The sequence below is a fragment of the Ranitomeya variabilis genome, chromosome 4 (assembly GCF_051348905.1).
Source record: "Ranitomeya variabilis isolate aRanVar5 chromosome 4, aRanVar5.hap1, whole genome shotgun sequence".
Lineage (NCBI taxonomy): Eukaryota > Metazoa > Chordata > Amphibia > Anura > Dendrobatidae > Ranitomeya > Ranitomeya variabilis.
This window is the reverse complement of record NC_135235.1, coordinates 585,765,797-585,789,254: the sequence shown is the minus strand read 5'-3', so window position 1 is coordinate 585,789,254 and position 23,458 is coordinate 585,765,797.

Below are 23,458 nucleotides of genomic sequence, written 5' to 3'. Positions count from 1 at the left end.
GATTAGTCTGAGGATGGAACGCAGACGAAAAAGACAAATCAATGCCCATCCTAGCACAGAATGCCCGCCAAAATCTAGACACGAACTGGGTCCCCCTGTCAGAAACGATATTTTCCGGAATACCATGCAAGCGAACCACATTTTGAAAAAACAGAGGAACCAATTCGGATGAGGAAGGCAACTTAGGCAAAGGTACCAAATGAACCATCTTTGATAAACGGTCACACACCACCCAGATGACAGACATTTTCTGAGAAGCAGGGAGATCAGAAATAAAATCCATAGAGATGTGAGTCCAAGGCCTCTTCGGAATAGGCAAAGATAACAACAATCCGCTAGCCCGAGAGCAACAAGGCTTGGCCCGAGCACAAACATCACAAGACTGCACAAAAACTCGTACGTCTCAAGACAGGGAAGGCCACCAGAAGGACCTAGCCACCAAATACCTAGTACCAAAGATTCCAGGATGACCTGCCAACGCAGAAGAATGAACCTCCGAGATGACTCTACTGGTCCAATCATCAGGAACAAACAGTCTACCAGGAGGGCAACGATCAGGTCTATCCGCTTGAAACTCCTGCAAAGCCCGTCGCAGGTCTGGGGAAACAGCAGATAATATCACCCCATCCTTAAGGATACCTGTAGGTTCAGAATCACCAGGGGAATCAGGCTCAAAACTCCTAGAAAGGGCATCTGCCTTCACATTTTTAGAACCTGGTAGGTATGAGACCACAAAATTAAACCTAGAGAAAAACAACGACCAGCGCGCCTGTCTAGGATTCAGGCGCTTGGCAGACTCAAGATAAATCAGATTCTTGTGATCGGTCAATACCACCACCTGATGTCTAGCCCCCTCAAGCCAATGACGCCACTCCTCAAAAGCCCACTTCATAGCCAAAAGCTCCCGATTACCAATATCATAGTTTCGCTCGGCGGGCGAAAATTTTCGAGAAAAGAACGCACAAGGTCTCATCACGGAGCAGTCGGAACTTTTCTGCGACAAAACCGCCCCAGCTCCGATCTCGGAAGCGTCGACCTCAACCTGAAAAGGAAGAGCAACATCAGGCTGACGCAACACAGGGGCAGAAGAAAAGCGGCGCTTAAGCTCCCGAAAGGCCTCCACAGCAGCAGGGGACCAATCAGCAACATCAGCACCCTTTTTAGTCAAATCAGTCAAAGGTTTAGCAACATCCGAAAAACCAGTTATAAATCGACGATAAAAATTAGCAAAGCCCAAGAATTTCTGAAGGCTCTTAAGAGAAGTAGGTTGCGTCCAATCACAAATAGCCCGAACCTTGACAGGATCCATCTCAATGGAAGAAGGGGAAAAAATGTACCCCAAAAAAGAAATCTTTTTAACCCCAAAAATACACTTAGAACCCTTCACACACAAGGAATTAGCCCGCAAAACCTGAAAAACCCTCCTGACTTGTTGGACATGAGAGTCCCAGTCATCCGAAAAAATCAAAATATCATCCAGATACACAATCATAAATTTATCCAAATATTCACGGAAAATGTTATGCATAAAGGACTGAAAGACTGAAGGGGCATTTGAAAGACCAAAAGGCATTACTAAATACTCAAAATGGCCCTCGGGCGTATTAAATGCGGTTTTCCACTCATCCCCCTGCTTAATTCGCACCAAATTATACGCCCCACGAAGATCAATCTTAGAGAACCACTTAGCCCCCTTTATTCGAGCAAACAAATCAGTCAGCAGTGGCAAAGGATACTGATATTTGACTGTAATTCTATTCAAGAGTCGATAATCAATACACGGCCTCAAAGAGCCATCTTTTTTAGATACAAAGAAAAAACCGGCTCCTAAGGGAGATGAAGAAGGACGAATATGTCCCTTTTCCAGGGACTCCTTAATATACTCTCGCATAGCAACATGTTCAGGTACGGATAAATTAAACAAACGACCCTTTGGAAATTTACTGCCTGGAATCAGATCTATGGTACAATCGCAATCTCTGTGAGGAGGGAGTGAACCAAGCTTAGGCTCCTCAAAAACATCACGATAATCAGACAAAAATGCCGGAATCTCAGAGGGAATAGATGATGAAATGGAAACCAAAGGTACGTCCCCATGAGCCCCCTGACATCCCCAGCTTAACACAGACATTGCTTTCCAGTGAAGGACTTGATTATGAGATTGTAACCATGGCAATCCGAGCACCAAAACATCATGTAGGTTGTACAACACAAGGAAGCGAATCACCTCCTGATGGTCTGGAGTCATACGCATAGTCACTTGTGTCCAGTATTGTGGTTTATTACTAGCCAATGGCGTAGAATCAATACCCTTCAGAGGTATAGGGACTTCCAGAGGCTCTAGATTAAACCCACAGCGCCTGGCAAAGGACCAATCCATAAGACTCAAAGCGGCGCCAGAGTCGACATAGGCGTCCGCGCTAATTGACGATAATGAACAAATCAAGGTCACAGATAGAATAAACTTAGACTGTAAAGTGCCAATTGAAACAGACTTATCAACCTTCTTTGTGCGTCTAGAGCATGCTGATATAACATGAGTTGAATCACCACAATAGAAGCACAACCCATTTTTTTGCCTAAAATTCTGCCGTTCGCTTCTGGACAGAATTCTATCACATTGCATATTCTCTGGCGCCTTCTCAGAAGACACCGCCAAATGGTGCACAGGTTTACGCTCCCGCAAACGCCGATCAATCTGAATAGCCATTGTCATGGACTCATTCAGACCTGTAGGCGCAGGGAACCCCACCATAACATCCTTAATGGCATCAGAGAGACCCTCTCTGAAATTCGCCGCCAAAGCGCACTCATTCCACTGAGTAAGCACAGACCATTTACGAAATTTTTGGCAGTATATTTCAGCTTCATCTTGCCCTTGAGATAGGGCCATCAAGGCTCTTTCAGCCTGAATCTCTAAATTAGGTTCCTCATAAAGCAACCCCAAAACCAGAAAAAACGCATCCACATTGAGCAACGCAGGATCCCCTGGTGCCAATGCAAATGCCCAATCTTGAGGGTCACCTCGCAGCAAGGAAATTACAATCTTAACCTGCTGTGCGGGATCTCCAGCGGAGCGAGGTCTCAGAGAAATAAATAATTTACAATTATATTTGAAATTCAGAAAACGAGATCTATCTCCGGAGAAAAACTCTGGTATAGGAATTCTAGGTTCAGATATAGGAGCATGTATAACAAAATCCTGTAAATTTTGAACTTTTGTGGCAAGATTATTCAAACCTGTAGCCAAACTCTGAGGATCCATTTTAAGCAGGTGAGATCAAAGTCATTCAAGGGTTAGAAGGAGAGGGAGACAAAGACTGCAATTAGAGCTGAAATGCAACTGATTCAACTATAGAGCAACCACAGAGGGAAAAAAAAAAAAAAAATTGCAGACTTCTTTTTCTCTCCTTTCTTCTGCCAACAGTTTTAACACGTGGCCGGCCATACTGTCATGGTTCCCAATGGCAGGGGAACGTCAGGACACATAAATAACGAACGAGCTCTTGGGTGATGGAATCTCGAGCTGACCGTGAGCTAAACCTACCACACAACTAATAGTGGCCGGGGGGCGTGCCTAAGTTTTATCCCTAGATGTCTCTCGCCAGCCGGAGAACTAACTTACCCTAGTAGAGGAAAAAACAGACCTGGCTTACCTCTAGGGAAATTCCCCCAAAAAGGAGACAGAAGCCCCCCACATATATTGACGGTGAGTTCAGAGGAAAAGACATACGCAGTATGAAGGTAGGTTCAGCAAAGCGAGGTCCGCTTACTAGATAGTAGAAAGATACAAAAGGGAACTGCACGGTCAGCTGAAAACCCTTTTAAAATACCATCCTGAAATTACTTTAAAACTCATGTGTCAACTCATGACAACGGAGTGGTAATTTCAGCCCACAAGAGCTTCCAGCTACAGAGAATGACTTAACTGTAAACTGGAACAAAAAATGCAAACAAACTTAGGACTAAGAGTCCAACTTAGCTGATCAGTAGTCTAGGAGCAGGAACATGCAACAGAAAGGCTCTGGTTACATTGATGGCCGGCAAGGCAATGACTGAAGAGCAGGAATAAATAGGAACTCCCCACTACTGATGAAAACAGGTGAACTGAGAAAGAAAACACACCCGAGTCACCAGTACCACTAGCCACCACCAGAAGGAGCCCAAAAGCAGATTCACAACAATGGACACTGCACAGTACCACTTCTCTTATTCTGTATATATGGACACCGCACAGTACCACTTCTCTTATTCTGTATATATGGACACTGCACAGTACCACTTCTCTTATTCTGTATATATGGACACTGCACAGTACCAGTTCTCTTATTCTGTGTATATGGACACCGCACAGTACCACTTCTCTTATTCTGTATATATGGACACTGCACAGTACCACTTCTCTTATTCTGTGTATATGGACACCGCACAGTACCACTTCTCTTATTCTGTATATATGGACACCGCACAGTACCACTTCTCCTATTCTGTATATATGGACACTGTACAGTACCACTTCTCCTATTCTGTGTATATGGACACTGTACAGTACCACTTCTCTTATTCTGTATATATGGACACTCACAGTACCACTTCTCCTATTCTGTATATATGGACACTGCACAGTGCCACTTCTCTTATTCTGTATATAGGGACACTGCACAGAACCACTTCTCCTATTCTGTATATATGGACACCGCACAGTGCCACTTCTCTTATTCTGTATATAGGGACACTGCACAGAACCACTTCTCCTATTCTGTATATATGGACACTGCACAGTACCACTTCTCTTATTCTGTATATATGGACACCGCACAGTGCCACTTCTCTTATTCTGTATATAGGGACACTGCACAGAACCACTTCTCCTATTCTGTATATATGGACACCGCACAGTACCACTTCTCTTATTCTGTATATATGGACACCGCACAGTGCCACTTCTCTTACCCTGTATATAGGGACACTGCACAGTGCCACTTCTCCTATTCTGTATATATGGACACCGCACAGTACCACTTCTCTTATTCTGTATATATGGACACCGCACAGTGCCACTTCTCTTATTCTGTATATAGGGACACTGCACAGAACCACTTCTCCTATTCTGTATATATGGACACCGCACAGTACCACTTCTCTTATTCTGTATATATGGACACCGCACAGTGCCACTTCTCTTATTCTGTATATAGGGACACTGCACAGAACCACTTCTCCTATTCTGTATATATGGACACCGCACAGTACCACTTCTCTTATTCTGTATATAGGGACACTGCACAGTACCACTTCTCTTATTCTGTATATATGGACACCGCACAGTGCCACTTCTCTTATTCTGTATATAGGGACACTGCACAGTGCCACTTCTCCTATTCTGTATATATGGACACCGCACAGTACCACTTCTCTTATTCTGTATATATGGACACCGCACAGTGCCACTTCTCTTATTCTGTATATATGGACACTGCAAAGAACCACTTCTCCTATTCTGTATATATGGACACTGTACAGTACCACTTCTCTTATTCTGTATATATGGACACTGTACAGTACCACCTCTCTTTCTCTCTCTATATGGACACCGCACAGTACCACTTCTCCTATTCTGTATATATGGACACTGTACAGTACCACCTCTCTTTCTCTCTCTATATGGACACCGCACAGTACCACTTCTCCTATTCTGTATATATGGACACTGTACAGTACCACTTCTCCTATTCTGTATATATGGACACTGTACAGTACCACCTCTCTTTCTCTCTCTATATGGTCACCGCACAGTACCACTTCTCCTATTCTGTATATATGGACACTGTACAGTACCACCTCTCTTTCTCTCTCTATATGGACACCGCACAGTACCACTTCTCCTATTCTGTATATATGGACACTGTACAGTACCACCTCTCTTTCTCTCTCTATATGGACACCGCACAGTACCACTTCTCCTATTCTGTATATATGGACACTGTACAGTACCACTTCTCCTATTCTGTATATATGGACACTGTACAGTACCACCTCTCTTTCTCTCTCTATATGGTCACCGCACAGTACCACTTCTCCTATTCTGTATATATGGACACTGTACAGTACCACCTCTCTTTCTCTCTCTATATGGACACCGCACAGTACCACTTCTCCTATTCTGTATATATGGACACTGTACAGTACTACCTCTCTTTCTCTCTCTATGTATGGACACCGCACAGTACCACCTCACTTGCTCTGTCTGCTGCGTGTTGTGGTCAGTCAGCAGTTGCAGTGTATAAGGTAACATTCATTCTCGTTCCTCAGCATATATAACTGAATACTGTAGTTGTTCACAACACTGCTGCCTCCTTCAGGCCTACATTGGCCCTGCACCCCTCATTCTGCGGCCCCTCTTTTTCTAGCACTCTTTCTAGCCTGGGGGTCTTGGTTCCTGGCTTCAGAATTGGGTCCATCCTGAGGACAATTACATTTAAATCTAGAACTAAACATAAGACGAGAAAAATCTGCGAAGTGTCACTGTATGACAGGCAGAAAATTACAATCTATCCCTGGAGACGATTGTGCCCTTTTTTGTGTTTTTTTATCTCTTCTCGGTCTCAGCCTTCCGGTCTCAGTGACAAGATGAACATTATGTGGCTTAATGAGTGAAGACAATCCTTGCCCCCAAGTACATGAGCCAAAAATGACTCTCAGACATTAACTATCTCTCCACCACCTCATCGAAAAAAATGGAAAAATGTACAGCTGCAATGCATTCTGAGAGTTTTGGTGTGTAGATAAGACTATGGCCAGCCAATAGGTGTCTGCTGATGATTTCAAAGTAGAAGCCAACAGGATTAAGAATGCAGCTTTGGTAGTGACTACAGTGTCATATGATGAAAATGGATTAAAGATTTTACTCGAGATTTCCTGATCACGCTCGGTGATCCTCCGAGTATTTTTTAGTGCTCGGAGATTTAGTTTTTCTTGCCGCAGCTGAATGATTTACATCTGTTAGCCAGCATAACTACATGTGGGGATTCCCTAGCAACCAGGCAGCCCCCACATGTACTTAGCCTGGCCAATAGCTGTAAATCATTCAGCTGTGGCAAGAAAAACAAATTTCGAGCACTAAAAAATACTCGGAGGACCCCCGAGCGTGTTCAAGAAATCTCGAGTAACGAGTATATTAGCTCATCACTAGTGGTAAGGATAAACTATGAATGTTCCTGCTGCAAACACAAATCAGACAATTACTGTTAAGTGGATTTTAAAGGACGACATGTTTTGGGTGAGATAAAATTGTGTCTGAAATCAGCTGACTGTCTCCAGCCAAATCAATGAGGCAAAAAGCTGGTGTACATCAAGATTTATTCTCACTGTGAGGCGGCCCTGGCACTGTGCTATATGCCTGCACTGAATGCTGCTGGTGTCACAGAAATGGTACAACACTTCCATCTGCTGGTCAAGTCACAAACTGCAACAGTATGGAAAATCGATTTGGGATACACATCCACTGATCAGCCGGAACATTAAAACTACCTGCCAGAAATTGCCAGCACCTTGTCAGCTTAAAAAAGTTTAGATCCATTGAGGCATGGACATTCAGAAGCCTGCAGTCACATAGAATGACTGCAGACTTTCATTTCAAACCTGGACGCACCCTTTAAGGCTATGTGCACACATAGCGGTTTTTACCGCGGAACCGCAGCGTTTCTGCAGCTGCGAGTTCGCAGCAGTTTCCATTGCATTTACAGTTACATGTAAACCCTATAGAAACCGCAATCCGCTGTGCACATGCTGCAGGAAAAAACGCGCAGAAACGCAGCGGTTTACATTCCGCAGCATGTCACTTCTTTTGTGCAGAATCGCTGCGATTCTGCACACATAGGAATGCATTGATCCACTTACTTCCCGCATGGGGCTGTGCCCACGATGCGGGAAGTAAGCGGATCATGTGCGGATGGCACCCGGGGTGGAGGAGAGGAGACTCTCCTCCAGGCCTTGGGAACCATATTTGTGTAAAAAAAAAAATTAAAATAAAAAATAATGATATACTCACCTCTCAGCGCTGCACGCGGCCGTCCGGTCTCAGGGTTGCTGTGTGAGCAGGGCCTGAGATGATGTCGCGGTCACATGACCGTGATGACGCCGCGGTCACATGACCGTGACGTCACGAAGGTCCTTCTCGCACAGCATCTTTGGAACCGGACTGCCGCGTGCAGCGCCGAGGAGATCGGGACGTCAGAAGGTGAGTATATAACCATTTTTTATTATTTTTAACATTACTATTGATGCTGCATATTGCTGCATATGCAGCATCAATAGTATAGGAGTAATCCCGCAGCGGAAACAGCAAAACAAACCGCGATAAATCTGCAGGGATAACCGCAGCGGTTTTGCCCTGCAGATTTATCAAATCCGCTGCGGGAGAACCTGCAGAGGACCCCGCAAAGTGTGCACATAACCTAATTATAAAATGAAGCCCTGTAGCCAGTCCTAACAACGTGTAATATCCTAACTGTCTTGATTAGTCTCTGCTTTCAGGTTCCAGCAGTCATCACATGGCCACTTCACTCATATGTGATTTTCATATTTGCTCTCATGTGACAATGAGGTGTTCTTCCTGCTTCTTTCAGTTTTTTCACTGTACATTGAGAGAATTAGGGACAGCAGCTCGCTGGCGCGTGACTAAGTGTACAAATCGCGTATGTGCTGAGGGGGGGGGGGCGCCAAACTGAATTCTTGCCCCGGGTGCCAGAAAACCTAGATACACCTCTGCTCACAAAAATCGGAATAAAAAGCAATCAAAAAATGTCACGTGCCCGAAAATGTTACCAATAAACACGTCAACTCGTCCCACAAAAAACAAGACCTCACATGACTCTGTGGACCAAAATATGGAAAAATTATAGCACTCAAAATGTGGTAACGCAAAAAACATTTTTTGCAATAAATAGCGTCTTTTATTGTGTGACGGCTGCCAATCAAAAATCCACTAGAAAACGCACTATAAATAGTAAATCAAACCCCCCTTCATCACCCCCTTATTTACGAAAAATTAAAAAAATGTATCTATTTCCATTTTCCCATTAGGGTTAGGGTTAGAGCTAGGGTTAGGGTTGGGGCTAAAGTTAGGGTTGGGGCTAAAGATAGGGTTAGGGTTTGGATTACATTTACGGTTGGGAATAGGGTTGAGATTAGGGTTAGGGGTGTGTCAGGGTTAGGGGTGTGGTTAGGGTTACAGTTGAGATTAGGGTTAGGGCTGTGTTTGGATTAGGGTTTCAGTTATAATTGGGGGGTTTCCACTGTTTAGGCACTTTAGGGGCTCTCCAAACGCGACATTGCGACCGATCTCAATTCCAGCCAATTCTGCGTTGAAAAAGTAAAACAGTGCTCCTTCCCTTCCGAGCTCTCCCGTGCGCACAAACAGGGGTTTAGCGCAACATATGGGGTATCAGCGTACTCAGGACACATTGGACAACAACTTTTGGGATCCAATTTCTTCTGTTACCCTTGGGAAAATACAAAACTGGGGGCTAAAAAATAATTTTTGTGTAAAAAAAAAATATTTTTTATTTTCACGGCTCTGCGTTATAAACTGTAGTGAAACATTTGGGGGTTCAAAGTGCTCACAACACATCTATATAAGTTCCTTAGGGGGTCTACTTTCCAAAATGGTGTCACTTGTGGGGGGTTTCAATGTTTAGGCACATCAGGGGCTCTCCAAACGCAACATGGCGTCCCATCTGAATTCCAGTCAAATTTGCATTGAAAAGTCAAATGGCGCTCCTTCGCTTCTGAGCTCTGCCATGCGCCCAAACAGTGGTTTACCCCCACATATGGGGTATCGGCGTACTCATGACAAATTGTACAACAACTTTTGGGGTGCATTTTCTCCTGTTACCCTTGGTAAAATAAAACAAATTGGAGCTGAAGTAAATTTTTGGTGTAAAAATTTTAAATGTTCATTTTTATTTAAACATTCCAAAAATTCCTGTGAAACACTTGAAGGGTTAATAAACTTCTTGAATGTGGTTTTGAGCACCTTGAGGGGTGCAGTTTTTAGAATGGTGTCACACTTGGGTATTTTCTATCATATAGACCCCTCAAAATGACTTCAAATGAGATATGGTCCCTAAAAAAAATGGTGTTGTAAAAATGAGAAATTGCTGGTCAAATTTAACCCTTATAACTCCCTAACAAAAAAAAATTTTGGTTCCAAAATTGTGCTGATGTAAAGTAGACATGTGGGAAATGTTACTTATGGAGTATTTTGTGTGACATATCTCTGTGATTTAATTGTATGAAAATTCAAAGTTGGAAAATTGCAAAATTTTCAAAATATTCGCCAAATTTCTGGGGTTTTTTTTACAAATAAGCGCAGGTAATATCAAAGAAATTTTACCACTATCATGAAGTACAATATGTCACGAGAAAACAATGTCAGAATCACCGGGATCCGTTGAAGCGTTCCAGAGTTATAACCTCATAAAGGGACAGTGGTCAGAATTGTAAAAATTGGCCTGGTCATTAACGTGCAAACCACCCTTGGGGGTAAAGGGGTTAATGGAAAGTTGAGTGGAAGGAAAAAGTGTGGTAGAAAAAGGTGCACAAAGCAAACGGGATAACCGCAGCTTTGAAAAAATTGTTAAGAAAAGGCCATTCAAAAATTTGGGGGAGATTCACAAATAGTGTACTGCTGCTGTAGTCATTACTTCAAGAGCCACCACAGGTAGACGTGTCCAGGACATGGGCTATTAGTGTCACATTCCTTGTGTCAAGCCACTCATGACCAATAGACAATGCTAGAAGCGCCTTACCTGGACCAAGGACAAAAAGAACTGGACTGTTGCTCAGTGGTCCAAGGTGTTGTTTTCAGATGAAAGTAAATTTTGCATTTCATTTGTTAATCAAGGTCCCAGAATCTGGAGGAAGAGTGGAGAGGCCACAATCCAAGCTGCTTGAGGTCTAGTGTGAAGTTTCCACAATCAGTGATGGTTTGGGGAGCCATGTCATCTGCTGGTGAAGGTCCACTGTGTTTTATCAAGACCAAAGTCAGCTCAGCCGTCTACCATGAAATTTTAGAGTACTTTATGCTTTCCTCTGACGGCAAGCTTTTTGGAGATGGAAATTTCATTCTCCAGCAGGACTTGGCACCTGTATACATTGCCAAAAGTACCAATACCTGGTTAAAATACAACAGTGTCATGAACCAGACCGGGTTTTGGGTCTTGTCTCTCCTTTCCCAGTTCTGGTCATGTAAGGGGTTAACTTTATCTGCCTTGTTCCAGTGTCAGGTCTGCTATTTCTCTGCGCTGCATCCTGCAGGCAGCGTCAGTTATATTTCCTGTCTACGGTGTGTGTGTAGCTTGCTCTGGTGAAACCCTGATTTGTCCTGCTGCGTTTAACTGTCTTTGCCCGTGTCTGTTCATTTCTCTCTTCCCGACCGACTCTGTTTCCCTGTGTGTTTGGATTCCCCGGGACTCAACTCTGCTTTGGCTCTGACCTGATTCTGTCTCCTCCTTCTGATACTTCTTCTACGGACCGGTACTAACCTTTTGGCGCTCCTCTGACTCTTTGTTTGGAATTCCCTTTTTGTACTATGCTACTCTCTGGTATCGACCAGGCTTGTTTGACTTGTTTTGACTTGGTAGTAGCCTCACTGAAATTCTGGTCTGCTCTGAGCAGGATTTCAGCCCTCTCTCCACTCTGCTGCCATTTAGTGGAGTTTGCATTTACCTGCAGAGCTGTAGCGTGACAAACAGTATCACTGTGCTTGATTGGCCAGCAAGCTCGCCTGACCTTAACCTCATAGAGAATCTATGAGGTATTGTCAAGAAGAAGGTGAGAGACACCAGACCCAACAATGCAGACAAGCTGCTATCAAAGCAACCTGGGCTTTCATAGTACCTTAGCAGTGCCACAGGTTGATCACCTCCAGCAATATTAACAGAAATAAACACTTGAAATAGATCACTTTGTTTGTAATGACTATATAATATATGAGTTTCACTTTTTGTATTGAAGAACTAAAATAAATTATGTGGAGCACCCCCAAGTCCAGGGCCGCGGGACACTCGGCACCGGGCCTCTCTGTCTCGGTTCTGGGGTTGTCACGGTGGCTAGACCCGGTCCGTGACCCTGCTAAGGGGCGTCCAATGAAAGGTGTAGGTGGTAGGTGCGTGGTGCAGGTCGCGATGAATAACGAGGACACAGGGTTGCAGTCTCTTTACCTCTTTACTGAAGGCTTCAAGGTCCTCAATCCAGAGTACGGTTAACAGGGCTGTAAGAGACCGGCCGGTCCGATGGCACCTCCAGAGTTCCCTTTGCAGGTGGAAATCTGTGCCTACCTTCTAGCGCCTGTGTGTAGTAGTACTTCCCTGCTGAGCACCACGGGATAGTCCTCACAACTGTTGTGTCTGTTTCTGATGTTCTTTCCCACAACTTATGTCTGTTCTGATGTTCTTCTCCGTCCCCCAGACGATATGGATAGGACGCACCCGTATGACGGGAAGGCCTGGAGTTCTTCCGGGACCCTAGCGTCGCTCCTCTCCCACAGTTGCCCCCTATGTCTTCTTAGGTGATTTTGGTGAGACAGCCAACCTAAAATCAACTGTCCTGCCTCTGTTTGAAGTATTGCTTGGAGCCTAATACCTCCTCAGCGTTCTGGCCACCGGCTACGCGCCTCAATAGGATGTTGCCTCGATCTTACAGCACGACTCCTATTGGTGTTATCTCCTTTTTGCTTTGATCTCGTTTCTCACTCTCCACAATAAACCTCGCTTCTTGTCCTTTCTTGAGATACCGCCGCGATGTAGTGCAGGCGCGGTTCCTTAACGTTCTTTTCTGTCGCTAGGCCTCTGTCAGGATCCCACCCCTGACAGGGACCCCCCTGAATCTTCCCCTGCAACACCCTCTGCCACAGGATGTTGCTTGGTTCCAACCCAGTCAGCTTTCTCTCTAACTTCCTATCTAACCCCCAGTTTTACCAGATTGTGAGGAGTGGCCTAATACATAGCGCCCTTAGCTCCCCCTGGAGGCCAGACTATGAAGTGTATTGGTGTCTGTGATACCTGGTCAGGTGAACTCCTTCAGTGCCATCAGACGTACCATCACCCCCCTTAGCGGCAGAGCGATGTTACTGCAACAACCAGGTCTCTGGGGCGCTGCATATGCTTCATAGGCCCATTCAGCATAAGAGAGACCAGCCAGCTGAGACCAGCCAATGGAGGCACCCACCCTGTTGTACACCTCCGTATTAAGGAGACAACAAAGCAGTAAGTGGTCCATGCTTTCCAGCATGGTACCACCATGCTCCTGATCTCAGTGCTCCTACACTTCAGATTGTCCCTAACACACAGTTTCCTATGGAAGCAGCGCCAAGCCAAGTCCCAAGACTTCAAGGGGATCCTGATAGAATTTAGAAGATGCAAACCCATCCCAAGATCTCTACTTGGGCGATCCCTGAGAGCCAGAGGCCCAACAGAACCCTATTGTCAAGGAGTTTCCTTGGCAGAGTCCTGATCTCCCACATTCCCAGACCCCACTGGTGAATTACCTTCCGAACCAAGGTAGAGTAGTGTAAGCCGGAAGATGTCCATGTGGTGTGCCAAGATCCTTCACTTGCCCTCCTGTCTCCCATTTCTGAAAGAAAGGCTGAAACCATCCCCTACAGGAGAATACCCATGGAGGAGCCCTCTCTTTCCAGAGGTTTGCAATGTTGATCTTAATGAAGGTATCCACAAGGAACACCACAGGATTGATCCTACCCAACCCTCCTAGTCTCCTTATACGGTAAGTAACCTCCCTTTTGTCCAGGTTCAGTCTATTCCCCCATAACAGTTGGAAGAACAAACTGTAAACCTGAGTCCAGAGAGACTGCGCAAGATGCACACACTGCCCAGATAAATCAGTAAAGGGAGCAGGTAAGTTTTGATCAGGTTTACCCATTCCCTTAGGGTCAAAGACCAACCCTTCCATTGGTTCACCTTCTGAGTGGCGATCTCTAGCCTGCTGTCCCAATTTTGTTTGGGGTAATCCCCTGGCAAAATTCGATGCCAAGGACTTTTGCAGAGATTTTGGGGAAGTGTGTTCGGGAGATCAAAACCAGGATCACCTCCTCTCAGCCAGAGACTCTCACACTTATCCCAGTTGATCTTGGATCCGGATACCTCCAAGTAGCGATCTACCTCTGACATCAGCCACCCTGCCTTCTCGTGAGAGGAAACAAAAACAGTAACATCATAGGCATAAGCCATCACCCTCAGAGTGGCTTCCGATGCTGGCCGGTCCATCCCAATCCTGGCCAATGGTCCAAGCTCCACTCTCCTAAGAAGTGGGTCAATCGCAAACAGTGGGCTCAAGGGACAACCCTGATGAACACCAGACCCCACCTCAAAAGAGCTGCTAATCCAACCATTCACAAGCGGGAAACTCTCTGCCCCACCATACAAGGTCTTAAGCCAATCAACAAACCCCGCCGGCAGGCCATATCTCAGAAGGACAGACCAGAGGTACTCGTGATTAACCCGATCAAACGCTTTTGCCTGGTTCAGTGACAGCATGTACCACTTCCAGTTACCAGCCCTACCCTGCTCCACTGCCTCTTGGGCACAGAGTACAGCATTAAATGTGCTGCGGCTTGCAACAGGGTAATGTTGGGCCTCCAAAAGGAGTCGGGGTGCAAATTTCACCAGCCGATTAAACAGCACATTTACCAGAACCTTCCTGTCTGCATTGAGAAGCGCTATGGGATGCCAATTCTCAATGCAAGATGGGTCCTTACCCTTTGACAAGATGATCAGGGCAGAACTCCCGAGAGTGCCCGAGGAAAGACACTCATTGAATACCTCAGTCAAGAGGGGAACAAAAGCGTCCTTAAAGGTCTTATAGAATTCAGATGTTAAGCCATCTGGACCGGGTGATTTTTTTTTGGGCAAGCCCTTTAATCGCCAACTGAACTTCCTCTTCCCTGATCATCTCTGACAAAATGTCAAGAGAGGGGTCTACCCCTTTTTCGGGGATGACTTCAGCCAGGAAAGTCAACATCTCATCCCAATCAAGATCCCTCTTCCCCAAGAGGTGCGAGTAGAACGATCTGACAACCTCCAGGATCCCTGACCTGGATCGCCTCAGGGACCCAGTAGTCCTACAACTACTTTACTATTCACTGACATCAGTTTCACTGATTCACTGACATGCAGTTTCTGTAAGGATCAGGCGAGGGGTAATCCCACTGAAAAACCAAAGATGCGTGTCTATCGTACTGACACCTCATAAGCAAAGATTTCACTCTAAAGATCACATCGCAGCTATCTCCAGTTGAAACAAGATGCTTGAGTTTCCTCCTCGGACCCTGATACAGGCGGTACCCCTTTCTTGAACATCTCCCACCACTCTGACTTACTCCATCTCAACAACAGACACTGCCGAAGAGACAGCTTCCTCCTTTAAATAAACCTATCTACTCTGGATCTACAGCTACCTCTATGATAGGTGAACCCCTCGATGCCTGGGAAGTGCAGAATATGGACATCCACCAGTTGAGCCTCATTAGCTATACTATTAAGAGTGATGCTATCATAAATCAGCTTGTCTCTGGAACCTCCTCTATCTCAGGGCCTCATGACAGTATTGAAGTCCCCTCCAAAGGAAACCTGCCGATTTGTGAAAAGGTAGGGCTTGATTCTCATAAAGAGACACTTCCGGTCGCACGTAGATTGGGGACCATAGATGTTAATGAGCCGGAGCTATTGTCCCTTCATGAGGACATCTAAGATCAGGCACCTCCCCATTTCTAACTCAATAACCCATTGGCGTTCCACCGTTGCAGTAAAAACAACCGCTACACATCTTTACAGCTCGGCCACAAGAGACCAATAGGAGGGCCAGAGTCTCCACTCCCTCTTAGTATTAAACATGCTTGGAAGTCTGGTCTCTTGCAAAAAGAAAATGTCAGCTTCAACCCGTCTGAGAAAATCAAAGGCCACAAATCTGGCTGTATTTGACTTTATGCTGGCGACATTAATGGACGCGAGCGTCAATGGGTGGGTACCGCCATCATTGGTGATTGAGTTAGATGACTTTCTTCTTCCCATTCATCTTATCCTCTGCCTCAGAGAAGGACTCTTTCCCCCTCTTTAATGACACAGAGGTATCCATTCCTACATATTTTTTCCTTTTATCGTCCTCCTCTCCAGCCAGTCTCTCCCTCCCAGGACCTTACATTCCCAGAAGAAGGAGACTCGGCACCCCCTGCAAGCCACGCCAAAGCCGGAACCTCACCCTCAGCTTCTTCCTCAGAGGAAGAAATGTTCTCAAGGGCTTGAAAGCAGTTAAAAAGACAAACCAAAGGGGAGTCAGTTTTTCCTTCCTTAGGTATCATGGTCAGAGAAGGAGATGTTTTATCTCCATTCTTTCTCTTCTTTTTGGCGCCGAGCTTACGCTTGTTCTCTAGCCACTGCCTATTATCCTCATCCATACTTTCATAATGGGAGGATTCTGAGGAAATGGCGCTTTCCTCCCTGTGGATCCTCCTGACCGCCTCATCCAACTCATCATCCTTTGGGACCTCAGCAGCAAGACTGGAATCCAGGACAGGGGCAGCCCCAGTAGCCCGGGGCTCGCCCAGCTCCCTCTCCTGTCAGCATTTGTCTAGATGCCTCAGCTGGGCAAGTGTCTTTTTATTGCTTTTCCGCCTTGGCCCCTCAGCTCCCTCACCCCTGCTAGTCCCTTCCCTAGCAGAATCAGCCTCACGGCTTTCTCCCACCGGGGTCACGACTGCATTAGCGAAGGAGCGACGACAATGGCTGAATGGGTGACCTAACTCACCACACAAGTGGCACCTAATCTTCACACAAGATGCAGCAAGGTGGCCGATATCCCCACACAATTCACATTTCTGCACAGTGCAGTTTGCACTGAAGTGTGTGGGGTTGCCGCATCTGTGACAGAGCTTCAGTTGCCTGTGGTAGAAGGCCAGGATACGATCCTTGCCCAGGAAGGCAGATGATGGAATGTGGGCAGCCGTACCACCTGAGCTCTTAAGTTTCACCATAAACGTCCAGGCCCCCGACCAGATACCAAACTTGTCAGTTTTTCTTTGGCATCTCCACCACCTCTCCATACCGGCCAAGCCACGTCATGATGTCATAACAAGAAAGCGGCTCGTTGCAAGTCATCACGGCCACTTTCTTGACTTGGTTTTGGCGAGACACCACCTGAATGGCAAAGTCTCACCAGTCGGGCAAATTTTTTTTTTAATCACCAAGATGGAAGTTCTGAAGTCACACTGGGGACTCCAGCAGCTTAATCTCTACCATTAGTGCCCCTCCCTGGCCGCTATTGTCACTATCATCCCCAGAGCCGGCAGCACTGTGCCCAGATGTCAATGTTGCCTGTCCTGCAGGGAGCTCGCTGTACGTGGCCTGTGGGTGACTTTGCAGGCTGCCAGGTGGGGCTTTCTGCTGGTCATCATCATCATCATCCACCTGGCTCTCAAGCTGCAGCCCCATCTGCCCTTGCTCTCTGTTATCAGCCATTTTTCTGAATTGGTCTTCATTCTGCAGTTTTTCTTGAAATGGTCCAGTTTTTTCTCTGATGAATGCTTTCCTTACCTCCAGCTCATTAATTTCAAGCTTAAGCCTCTTTATATCTGTCTGAAGTTGAGTCTTCTTCAGTTTGGAGAAACCTGCAGCTTTGGCACTTGTGCAGCGTGGCTCCTCCCCGAGCCTCCTGAGGGTCTTGCTTGCATCTTCATACTCACGGAGGTGACTCATGACCAGGGCCGGACTGGCCATAGGGCACTTCTGGCAAATGCCAGAAGGGCCGGTGCCAGTGGTGGGCCGCTCAATCCGCCGTCGCATTCAACTATACCGGCGTATAGACGCCGGTACAGTTGAATGCAATGATGGAGGAGAGAGCGTCTACAGACGCTCCTCTCCCATCATTCCCCGCTCTGCCTCTGACACTGCGGGTGCGCGATGACGTCATATCATCGCGCACCTGCTGTGTCCCGGGCGGGCAGACTGCAGCTGCTGAGACAGGAGCAGGAACCAGGAAGCAACGCTGGGCACGAGGAGAGGTGAGGAGAGTTTTTTTTTTTTCTGGACTGTGGGGCCATTCTCGGAGGAGGTGAGGGGAGGAAGAGAAGAGATGTGGGCTGTATATAGTTCTCTGTGGGCTGTGCTCTGTGCTGTATACTGCTGTGGGCTGTATATAGTTCTCTGTGGGCTGTGCTCTGTGCTGTATACTGCTGTGGGCTGTATATAGTTCTCTGTGGGCTGTGCTCTGTGCTGTATACTGCTGTGGGCTGTATATAGTTCTCTGTGGGCTGTGCTCTGTGCTGTATACTGCTGTGGGCTGTATATAGTTCTCTGTGGGCTGTGCTCTGTGCTGTATACTACTGTGGGCTGTATATAGTTCTCTCTGGGCTGTTCTCTGTGCTGTATACTACTGTGGGCTGTATATAGTTCTCTGTGGGCTGTGCTCTGTGCTGTATACTGCTGTGGGCTGTATATAGTTCTCTGTGGGCTGTGCTCTGTGCTGTATACTACTGTGGGCTGTATATAGTTCTCTCTGGGCTGTTCTCTGTGCTGTATACTACTGTGGGCTGTATATAGTTCTCTGTGGGCTGTGCTCTGTGCTGTATACTGCTGTGGGCTGTATATAGTTCTCTGTGGGCTGTGCTCTGTGCTGTATACTGCTGTGGGCTGTATATAGTTCTCTGTGGGCTGTGCTCTGTGCTGTATACTGCTGTGGGCTGTATATAGCTCTCTGTGGGCTGTGCTCTGTGCTGTATACTGCTGTGGGCTGTATATAGTTCTCTGTGGGCTGTGCTCTGTGCTGTATACTGCTGTGGGCTGTATATAGTTCTCTGTGGGCTGTGCTCTGTGCTGTATACTGCTGTGGGCTGTATATAGCTCTCTGTGGGCTGTGCTCTGTGCTGTATACTGCTGTGGGCTGTATATAGTTCTCTGTGGGCTGTGCTCTGTGCTGTATATAGTTCTCTGTGGGCTGTATATAGTTCTCTGTGGGCTGTGCTCTGTGCTGTATACTGCTGTGGGCTGTATATAGTTCTCTGTGGGCTGTGCTCTGTGCTGTATACTGCTGTGGGCTGTATATAGTTCTCTGTGGGCTGTGCTCTGTGCTGTATACTACTGTGGGCTGTATATAGTTCTCTCTGGGCTGTTCTCTGTGCTGTATACTACTGTGGGCTCTATATAGTTCTCTGTGGGCTGTGCTCTGTGCTGTATACTGCTGTGGGCTGTATATAGTTCTCTGTGGGCTGTGCTCTGTGCTGTATACTACTGTGGGCTGCATATAGTTCTCTCTGGGCTGTTCTCTGTGCTGTATACTACTGTGGGCTGTATATAGTTCTCTGTGGGCTGTGCTCTGTGCTGTATACTGCTGTGGGCTGTATATAGTTCTCTGTGGGCTGTGCTCTGTGCTGTATACTGCTGTGGGCTGTATATAGTTCTCTGTGGGCTGTGCTCTGTGCTGTATACTGCTGTGGGCTGTATATAGTTCTCTGTGGGCTGTGCTCTGTGCTGTATACTGCTGTGGGCTGTATATAGTTCTCTGTGGGCTGTGCTCTGTGCTGTATACTGCTGTGGGCTGTATATAGTTCTCTGTGGGCTGTGCTCTGTGCTGTATACTGCTGTGGGCTGTATATAGTTCTCTGTGGGCTGTGCTCTGTGCTGTATACTACTGTGGGCTGTATATAGTTCTCTGTGGGCTGTGCTCTGTGCTGTATACTACTGTGGGCTGTATATAGTTCTCTGTGGGCTGTTCTCTGTGCTGTATACTGCTGTGTGCTGTATATAGTTCTCTGTGGGCTGTGCTCTGTGCTGTATACTGCTGTGGGCTGTATATAGTTCTCTGTGGGCTGTGCTCTGTGCTGTATACTACTGTGGGCTGTATATAGTTCTCTGTGGGCTGTGCTCTGTGCTGTATACTACTGTGGGCTGTATATAGTTCTCTGTGGGCTGTTCTCTGTGCTGTATACTACTGTGTGCTGTATATAGTTCTCTGTGGGCTGTGCTCTGTGCTGTATACTACTGTGGGCTGTATATAGCTCTCTGTGGGCTGTGCTCTGTGCTGTATACTACTGTGTGCTGTATATAGCTCTCTGTGGGCTGTGCTCTGTGCTGTATACTACTGTGGGCTGTATATAGTTCTCTGTGGGCTGTATATAGTTCTCTGTGGGCTGTGCTCTGTGTTGTATACTACTGTGGGCTGTATATAGTTCTCTGTGGGCTCTTCTCTGTGCTGTATACTGCTGTGGGCTGTATATAGTTCTCTGTGGGCTGTGCTCTGTGCTGTATACTGCTGTGGGCTGTATATAGTTCTCTGTGGGCTGTGCTCTGTGCTGTATACTACTGTGGGCTGTATATAGTTCTCTGTGGGCTGTGCTCTGTGCTGTATACTGCTGTGGGCTGTATATAGTTCTCTGTGGGCTGTGCTCTGTGCTGTATACTGCTGTGGGCTGTATATAGTTCTCTGTGGGCTGTGCTGTATACTGCTGTGGGCTGTATATAGTTCTCTGTGGGCTGTGCTCTGTGCTGTATACTACTGTGGGCTGTATATAGTTCTCTGTGGGCTGTGCTCTGTGCTGTATACTACTGTGGGCTGTATATAGTTCTCTGTGGGCTGTGCTCTGTGCTGTATACTACTGTGGGCTGTATATAGTTCTCTGTGGGCTGTTCTCTGTGCTGTATACTACTGTGTGCTGTATATAGTTCTCTGTGGGCTGTGCTCTGTGCTGTATACTACTGTGGGCTGTATATAGCTCTCTGTGGGCTGTGCTCTGTGCTGTATACTACTGTGTGCTGTATATAGCTCTCTGTGGGCTGTGCTCTGTGCTGTATACTACTGTGGGCTGTATATAGTTCTCTGTGGGCTGTATATAGTTCTCTGTGGGCTGTGCTCTGTGTTGTATACTACTGTGGGCTGTATATAGTTCTCTGTGGGCTCTTCTCTGTGCTGTATACTGCTGTGGGCTGTATATAGTTCTCTGTGGGCTGTGCTCTGTGCTGTATACTGCTGTGGGCTGTATATAGTTCTCTGTGGGCTGTGCTCTGTGCTGTATACTACTGTGGGCTGTATATAGTTCTCTGTGGGCTGTGCTCTGTGCTGTATACTGCTGTGGGCTGTATATAGTTCTCTGTGGGCTGTGCTCTGTGCTGTATACTGCTGTGGGCTGTATATAGTTCTCTGTGGGCTGTGCTGTATACTGCTGTGGGCTGTATATAGTTCTCTGTGGGCTGTGCTCTGTGCTGTATACTACTGTGGGCTGTATATAGTTCTCTGTGGGCTGTGCTCTGTGCTATATACTGCTGTGGGCTGTATATAGTTCTCTGTGGGCTGTGCTCTGTGCCGTATACTACTGTGTGCTCTGTGCTATATATAGTACTCTGTGGGCTGTGCTCTGTGCTGTATACTACTGTGGGCTGTATATAGTTCTCTGTGGGCTGTGCTCTGTGCTGTATACTACTGTGGGCTGTATATAGTTCTCTGTGGGCTGTTCTCTGTGCTGTATACTACTGTGGGCTGTATATAGTTCTCTGTGGGCTGTGCTCTGTGCTGTATACTGCTGTGGGCTGTATATAGTTCTCTGTGGGCTGTGCTCTGTGCTGTATACTACTGTGGGCTGTATATAGTTCTCTGTGGGCTGTGCTCTGTGCTGTATACTACTGTGGGCTGTATATAGTTCTCTGTGGGCTGTGCTCTGTGCTGTATACTACTGTGGGCTGTATATAGCTCTCTGTGGGCTGTGCTCTGTGCTGTATACTACTGTGTGCTGTATATAGTTATCTGTGGGCTGTGCTCTGTGCTGTATACTACTGTGGGCTGTATATAGTTCTCTGTGGGCTGTGCTCTGTGCTGTATACTACTGTGGGCTGTATATAGTTCTCTGTGGGCTGTTCTCTGTGCTGTATACTGCTGTGGGCTGTATATAGTTCTCTGTGGACTGTGCTCTGTGCTGTATACTGCTGTGGGCTGTATATAGTTCTCTGTGGGCTGTCCTCTGTGCTGTATACTACTGTGGGCTGTATATAGTTCTCTGTGGGCTGTGCTCTGTGCTGTATACTGCTGTGGGCTGTATATAGTTCTCTGTGGGCTGTGCTCTGTGCTGTATACTGCTGTGGGCTGTATATAGTTCTCTGTGGGCTGTGCTGTATACTGCTGTGGGCTGTATATAGTTCTCTGTGGGCTGTGCTCTGTGCTGTATACTACTGTGGGCTGTATATAGTTCTCTGTGGGCTGTGCTCTGTGCTGTATACTACTGTGGGCTGTATATAGTTCTCTGTGGGCTGTGCTCTGTGCTGTATACTGCTGTGGGCTGTATATAGTTCTCTGTGGGCTGTGCTCTGTGCTGTATACTGCTGTGGGCTGTATATAGTTCTCTGTGGGCTGTGCTGTATACTGCTGTGGGCTGTATATAGTTCTCTGTGGGCTGTGCTCTGTGCTGTATACTACTGTGGGCTGTATATAGTTCTCTGTGGGCTGTGCTCTGTGCTGTATACTGCTGTGGGCTGTATATAGTTCTCTGTGGGCTGTGCTCTGTGCTGTATACTGCTGTGGGCTGTATATAGTTCTCTGTGGGCTGTGCTCTGTGCTGTATACTACTGTGTGCTCTGTGCTATATATAGTACTCTGTGGGCTGTGCTCTGTGCTGTATACTACCGTGGGCTGTGTGCTATATATAGTACTCTGTGGGCTGTGCTCTGTGCTGTATACTACTGTGGGCTGTATATAGTTATAGTTCTCTGTGGGCTGTGCTCTGTGCTGTATACTGCTGTGGGCTGTATATAGTTCTCTGTGGGCTGTGCTCTGTGCTGTAGACTACTGTGTGCTGTATATAGTTCTCTGTGGGCTGTGCTGTATATAGTACTCTGTGGGCTGTGCTGTATATAGTACTCTGTGGGCTGTGCTGTATATAGTACTCTGTGGGCTGTGCTGTATATAGTACTCTGTGGGCTGTGCTGTGTATAGTACTCTGTGGGCTGTGCTGTATATAGTACTCTGTGGGCTGTGCTGTATATAGTACTCTCTGGGCTGTGCTGTATATAGTACTCTCTGGGCTGTGCTGTATATGGTACTCTCTGGGCTGTGCTTTATATAGTACTCTGGGCTGTGCTGTATATAGTACTCTGGGCTGTGCTTTATATAGTTCTCTGTGGGCTGTGCTGTATATAGTTCTCTGTGGGCTGTGCTGTATATAGTTCTCTGTGGGCTGTGCTGTATATATTACTTTGTGGGCTGTGCTGTATATATTACTTTGTGGGCTGTGCTGTATATATTACTCTGTGGACTGTGCTGTATACTACTGTGTGGACTGTGCTGTATACTTCTACGTGGGCTGTGCTGTATACTACTGTGTGGTCTGTGCTGTATACTACTGTGTGGTCTGTGCTGAATACTGCTGTGTGGGCTGTGTTATCTACTACGCGAGCTGTGCTATAGT